Genomic DNA, 7,098 nt, shown 5'->3' with positions numbered 1-7,098 from the left:
TGTGTGCCCGTCAGTAAGTGTCTTTGTGTGCACCCGTCAGTAGGTGTCTGTGTGTGTGCACCTGTCAGTAAGTGTCTGTGTGTGTGCGCCCGTCAGTAAGTGTCTGTGTGTGTGCGCCCATCAGTAAGTGTCTGTGAGCGCCCGTCAGGAAGTGTCTGTGTGTGAGCGCCCGTCAGTAAGTGTCTGTGTGTGTGCACCCATCAGTAAGTGTCTGTGAGCGCCCGTCAGGAAGTGTCTGTGTGTGAGCGCCCGTCAGTAAGTGTCTGTGTGTGTGTGTGCCCGTCAGTAAGTGTCTTTGTGTGCGCCCGTCAGTAGGTGTCTGTGTGTGTGCACCTGTCAGTAAGTGTCTGTGTGTGTGCGCCCGTCAGTAAGTGTCTGTGTGTGTGCGCCCATCAGTAAGTGTCTGTGAGCGCCCGTCAGGAAGTGTCTGTGTGTGAGCGCCCGTCAGTAAGTGTCTGTGTGTGTGCACCCATCAGTAAGTGTCTGTGAGCGCCCGTCAGGAAGTGTCTGTGTGTGAGCGCCCGTCAGTAAGTGTCTGTGTGTGAGCGCCCGTCAGTAAGTGTCTGTGTGTGTGTGTGCCCGTCAGTAAGTGTCTTTGTGTGCGCCCGTCAGTAGGTGTCTGTGTGTGTGCACCCATCAGTAAGTGTCTGTGAGCGCCCGTCAGGAAGTGTCTGTGTGTGAGCGCCCGTCAGTAAGTGTCTGTGTGTGAGCGCCCGTCAGTTAGTGTCTGTGTGTGAGCGCCCGTCAGTTAGTGTCTGTGTGTGAGCGCCCGTCAGTAAGTGTCTGTATGAGCGCCCGTCAGTAAGTGTCTGTGTGTGAGCGCCCGTCAGTAAGTGTGAGTGTGTGTGTGTGTGCACCTGTCAGTAAGTGTTTGTGTGTGAGCTCCCATCAGTAAGTGTCTGTGTGTGATCGCCTGTCAGTAAGTGTCTGTGTGTGTGAGCGCCCGTCAGTAAGTGTCTATGTGTGAGCGCCCATCAGTAAGAGTCTGTGAGCGCCCGTCAGGAAGTGTCTGTGTGTGAGCGCCCGTCAGTAAGTGTCTGTGTGTGTGTGTGCCCGTCAGTAAGTGTCTTTGTGTGCGCCCGTCAGTAGGTGTCTGTGTGTGTGCACCTGTCAGTAAGTGTCTGTGTGTGAGCGCCCGTCAGTAAGTGTCTGTGTGTGTGCGCCCATCAGTAAGTGTCTGTGAGCGCCCGTCAGGAAGTGTCTGTGTGTGAGCGCCCGTCAGTAAGTGTCTGTGTGTGTGCACCCATCAGTAAGTGTCTGTGAGCGCCCGTCAGGAAGTGTCTGTGTGTGAGCGCCCGTCAGTAAGTGTCTGTGTGTGAGCGCCCGTCAGTTAGTGTCTGTGTGTGAGCGCCCGTCAGTTAGTGTCTGTGTGTGAGCGCCCGTCAGTTAGTGTCTGTGTGTGAGCGCCCGTCAGTAAGTGTCTGTATGAGCGCCCGTCAGTAAGTGTCTGTGTGTGAGCGCCCGTCAGTAAGTGTGAGTGTGTGTGTGCACCTGTCAGTAAGTGTTTGTGTGTGAGCTCCCATCAGTAAGTGTCTGTGTGATCGCCTGTCAGTAAGTGTCTGTGTGTGTGAGCGCCTGTCAGTAAGTGTCTGTGTGTGTGTGTGAGCCCGTCAGTAAGTGTCTGTGTGTGAGTGCCTGTCAGTAAGTGTCTGTGTGTGAGCTCCCATCAGTAAGTTTCTGTGTGTGTGCACCCGTCAGTAAGTGTCTGTGTGAGCACCCGTCAGTAAGTTTCTGTGTGTGAGCTCCCGTCAGTAAGTGTCTGTGTGTGAGCTCCCGTCAGTAAGTGTCTGTGTGAGCGCCCGTCAGTAAGTGTCTGTGTGTGAGCGCCTGTCAGTAAGTGTCTGTGTTTGAGCTACCATCAGTAAGTTTCTGTGTGTGTGCACCCGTCAGTAAGTGTCTGTGTGAGCGCCCGTCAGTAAGTGTCTGTGTGTGCGCCCGTCAGTAAGTGTCTGTGTGAGCGCCCATCAGTAAGTTTCTGTGTGTGAGCGCCCATCAGTAAGTGTCTGTGTGTGAGCGCCTGTCAGTAAGTGTCTGTGTGTGAGCGTCTGTCAGTAAGTGTCTGTGTGTGAGCTCCTGTAAGTAAATGTCTGTGTGTGAGCTCCCGTCAGTAAGTGTCTGTGTGTGCGCCCTTCAGTAAGTGTCTGTGTGTGCGCCCTTCAGTAAGTGTCTGTGTGTGTGCGCCCGTCAGTAAGTGTCTGTGTGTGTGCGCCCGTCAGTAAGTGTCTGTGTGTGAGCGCCCGTCAGTAAGTGTCTGTGTGTGAGCGCCCGTCAGTAAGTGTCTGTGTGTGAGCGCCCGTCAGTAAGTGTCTGTGTGTGAGCGCCCGTCAGTAAGTGTCTGTGTGTGTGTGTGCCCGTCAGTAAGTGTCTTTGTGTGCACCCGTCAGTAGGTGTCTGTGTGTGTGCACCTGTCAGTAAGTGTCTGTGTGTGTGCACCTGTCAGTAAGTGTCTGTGTGTGTGCGCCCTTCAGTAAGTGTCTGTGTGTGTGCGCCCGTCAGTAAGTGTCTGTGTGTGAGCGCCCGTCAGTAAGTGTCTGTGTGTGAGCGCCCGTCAGTAAGTGTCTGTGTGTGTGCCCGTCAGTAAGTGTCTTTGTGTGCACCCGTCAGTAGGTGTCTGTGTGTGTGCACCTGTCAGTAAGTGTCTGTGTGTGTGCGCCCGTCAGTAAGTGTCTGTGTGTGTGCGCCCATCAGTAAGTGTCTGTGAGCGCCCGTCAGGAAGTGTCTGTGAGCGCCCGTCAGGAAGTGTCTGTGTGTGAGCGCCCGTCAGTAAGTGTCTGTGTGTGTGCACCCATCAGTAAGTGTCTGTGAGCGCCCGTCAGGAAGTGTCTGTGTGTGAGCGCCCGTCAGTAAGTGTCTGTGTGTGAGCGCCCGTCAGTAAGTGTCTGTGTGTGTGTGTGCCCGTCAGTAAGTGTCTTTGTGTGCGCCCGTCAGTAGGTGTCTGTGTGTGTGCAGCTGTCAGTAAGTGTCTGTGTGTGTGCGCCCGTCAGTAAGTGTCTGTGTGTGTGCGCCCATCAGTAAGTGTCTGTGAGCGCCCGTCAGGAAGTGTCTGTGTGTGAGCGCCCGTCAGGAAGTGTCTGTGTGTGAGCGCCCGTCAGTAAGTGTCTGTGTGTGTGCACCCATCAGTAAGTGTCTGTGAGCGCCCGTCAGGAAGTGTCTGTGTGTGAGCGCCCGTCAGTAAGTGTCTGTGTGTGAGCGCCCGTCAGTTAGTGTCTGTGTGTGAGCGCCCGTCAGTTAGTGTCTGTGTGTGAGCGCCCGTCAGTAAGTGTCTGTATCAGCGCCCGTCAGTAAGTGTCTGTGTGTGAGCGCCCGTCAGTAAGTGTGAGTGTGTGTGTGCACCTGTCAGTAAGTGTCTGTGTGTGTGAGCGCCCGTCAGTAAGTGTCTATGTGTGAGCGCCCGTCAGTAAGTGTCTGTGTGTGAGCGCCCATCAGTAAGTGTCTGTGTGTGAGCGCCTGCCAGTAAGTGTCTGTGTGTGTGTGTGAGCCCGTCAGTAAGTGTCTGTGTGTGAGTGCCTGTCAGTAAGTGTCTGTGTGTGAGCTCCCATCAGTAAGTTTCTGTGTGTGTGCACCCGTCAGTAAGTGTCTGTGTGAGCGCCCGTCAGTAAGTGTCTGTGTGTGAGCGTCTGTCAGTAAGTGTCTGTGTGTGAGCTCCCGTAAGTAAGTGTCTGTGTGTGAGCTCCCGTCAGTAAGTGTCTGTGCGTGAGCGCCTGTCAGTAAGTGTCTGTGTGTGAGCGCCTGTCAGTAAGTGTCTGTGTGTGAGCTCCCGTCAGTAAGTGTCTGTGTGTGCGCCCGTCAGTAAGTGTCTGTGTGTGCGCCCGTCAGTAAGTGTCTGTGTGTGAGCACCCGTCAGTAAGTTTCTGTGTGTGAGCTCCCGTCAGTAAGTGTCTGTGTGAGCGCCCGTCAGTAAGTGTCTGTGTGTGAGCGCCTGTCAGTAAGTGTCTGTGTGTGAGCTACCATCAGTAAGTTTCTGTGTGTGTGCACCCGTCAGTAAGTGTCTGTGTGAGCGCCCGTCAGTAAGTGTCTGTGTGTGCGCCCGTCAGTAAGTGTCTGTGTGAGCGCCCATCAGTAAGTGTCTGTGTGTGAGCGCCCATCAGTAAGTGTCTGTGTGTGAGCGCCTGTCAGTAAGTGTCTGTGTGTGAGCGTCTGTCAGTAAGTGTCTGTGTGTGAGCTCCCGTAAGTAAGTGTCTGTGTGTGAGCGTCTGTCAGTAAGTGTCTGTGTGTGAGCTCCCGTAAGTAAGTGTCTGTGTGTGAGCTCCCGTCAGTAAGTGTCTGTGTGTGAGCGCCTGTCAGTAAGTGTCTGTGTGTGAGCGCCTGTCAGTAAGTGTCTGTGTGTGAGCTCCCGTCAGTAAGTGTCTGTGTGTGCGCCCGTCAGTAAGTGTCTGTGTGTGCGCCCTTCAGTAAGTGTCTGTGTGTGGTAGCGCCCGTCAGTAAGTGTCTGTGTGTGAGCGCCCGTCAGTAAGTGTCTGTGTGTGAGCGCCTGTCAGTAAGTGTCTGTATGAGCGCCCGTCAGTAAGTGTCTGTGTGTGATCGCCCATCAGTAAATGTCTGTGTGTGAGCGCCCGTCAGTAAGTGTCTGTGTGTGAGCTCCCGTCAGTAAGTGTCTGTATGAGCGCCCGTCAGTAAGTGTCTGTGTGTGAGCGCCCGTCAGTAAGTTTCTGTGTGTGAGCGCCCGTCAGTAAGTGTCTGTGTGTGAGCGCCCGTCAGTAAGTTTCTGTGTGTGAGCGCCCGTCAGTAAGTGTCTGTATGAGCGCCCGTCAGTAAGTGTCTGTGTGTGATCGCCCATCAGTAAATGTCTGTGTGTGAGCGCCCGTCAGTAAGTGTCTGTGTGTGAGCTCCCGTAAGTAAGTGTCTGTGTGTGAGCTCCCGTCAGTAAGTGTCTGTATGAGCGCCCGTCAGTAAGTGTCTGTGTGTGAGCGCCCGTCAGTAAGTTTCTGTGTGTGAGCGCCCGTCAGTAAGTGTCTGTGTGTGAGCGCCCGTCAGTAAGTTTCTGTGTGAGAGCGCCCGTCTGTAAGTTTCTGTGTGTGTGCGGTATAAGTGAAGCAGAATTGGGTAACTGAGTGAGAGCAAGCGGTAAGTGGGTGAGCATTTAAAAATAAAAGTGTGAGCGGTTGCGAACGGGCGGCGGCGCTTTTGGATTGTGATCTAGTCTATCTTTAGTACTTTCAGAAGTTAATTGTAGATCCCCATAAGAATGAGCCACATGCCTGGCACTGCCATCCAGTGTGCTACTTGTGCAATGTATGCGGTCCTTGATTAGCCGATCGAGGGTGCATACTGTTGTACAAGATGCATGCACGTCGTACATTTAGAAGCCCAAATCTTGGATCTAAATGAGCTACTGGCAACACTGAGAGCCATTGACATCATGGAAAGGAGTTCGGTGCTCACTGAGCAGGCACTCGCTGGGGTAGAGGCGGGGGTGGATGGTGGTACAGAAGAGCAGGGGGAGCAGGCAGTCAGCTGGGTGACAGAAAGAAGGAGGGATAGAGGTTAGAGAACCAGGGAGGCTAGTCCTGAACTGGCACAACCCAACAAGTTTGCAAAGTTGGCAGATGAGGGGGATGCCATTACAGCGCCAGCACCACTGCAGCACGACACGCCCTCTGAACGCCAGGGGGATGACTGCTCCAGTGAGAAGGGGACGGGGAGCGCAGGACAGGCTAGACAGGTTCTAGTGGTGGGGAAGTCAATTATAAGGGGGCCAGATAGGGTAATCTGCCATAAAGACCGGGATCGTCGAACGGTGTGTTGTCTTCCTGGCGCTCGGGTTTGACACATCGTGGATCGGGTTAACAGATTACTAGGAGGGGCTGGTGAGGATCCAGCGGTCATGGTGCACGTTGGCACCAATGAACAATTAGAGGTCAATGGAAGGCGCAGAAACACACACACACACACACAGACACTTACTGACGGGCGCACACACACACAGACAGGCCGCTGTGGGATATCACTATTAACGCTGGGCCCGCTCTGAGGGATGTCACATGTGCCTGCGTCTTTATGCGATGTGAGCGTCTACAGACTGCAGAGTGTTTTTGCGAGTAGATGACGTTTAGTGTGAAGGAACCCATAGGAAAGCATGGGCTTCACATACATGTGATTTGTAGCATTGTCGCATCGCGAGAAAATCACACAACTTTGTCGCTCGTGTGAATGAGGCCTTAGTTTTGTCTGTTTTTGCATTCTTTGGTATTATTTTCTTTTGGGCAAATATGGATCCGTATTATTTGGATACAATACTAACAGTTTATTAAAGGGGTTGTCCCGCGCCGAAACGGTTTTTTTTTTTTTTTAACCTTCCCCCCCCCCCCCGTTCGGCACGAGACAACCCCGATGCAGGGGTTAAAAAAACAACCCGCACAGTGCTTACCTGAATCCCGGCGGTCCGGCGTCTTCATACTCACCTGCTGAAGATGGCCGCCGGGATCCTCTGTCTCCGTGGACCGCAGGGCTTCTGTGCGGTCCATTGCCGATTCCAGCCTCTTGATTGGCTGGAATCGGCACGTGACGGGGCGGAGCTACACGGAGCCGGCATTCTGCACGAGCGGCCCCATAGAAGACTGCAGAAGACCCGGACTGCGCAAGCGCGGCTAATTTGGCCATCGGAGGCCGAAAATTAGTCGGCTCCATGGGAACGAGGACGCCAGCAACGGAGCAGGTAAGTATAAAACTTTTTATAACTTCTGTATGGCTCATAATTAATGCACAATGTACATTACAAAGTGCATTAATATGGCCATACAGAAGTGTATAGACCCACTTGCTGCCGCGGGACAACCCCTTTAATGTTTGATTAACGCTATAACGCAGTCCGCACCCGACTAATAGGTGGTGCTTAATATTGCACATAGAATACAGAATTATCCCAGTCAATAAATGGTCTACCCTGGCCAGCGGTTAATAGCTCCACAGATGCTGGTTGTAAGTACAAGTATCCTCTGAAGTTACATAGTTTTGCACGAACCACAGTTAACCAAATGTCTAAATCTGCTGACTGAAACATGCAGCCACTGTCTCCTGTTCAAATTATTAGCACAGGACCTTTGGGGAGGCCATAGAGTGATGAGGTTAAACTGGACCTTTTTTACTGCTGATGAGCCT

Source organism: Eleutherodactylus coqui, chromosome 12, assembly GCF_035609145.1.
Source record: "Eleutherodactylus coqui strain aEleCoq1 chromosome 12, aEleCoq1.hap1, whole genome shotgun sequence".
NCBI classification, from domain to species: domain Eukaryota; kingdom Metazoa; phylum Chordata; class Amphibia; order Anura; family Eleutherodactylidae; genus Eleutherodactylus; species Eleutherodactylus coqui.
This window is presented reverse-complemented; position numbering follows the sequence as displayed.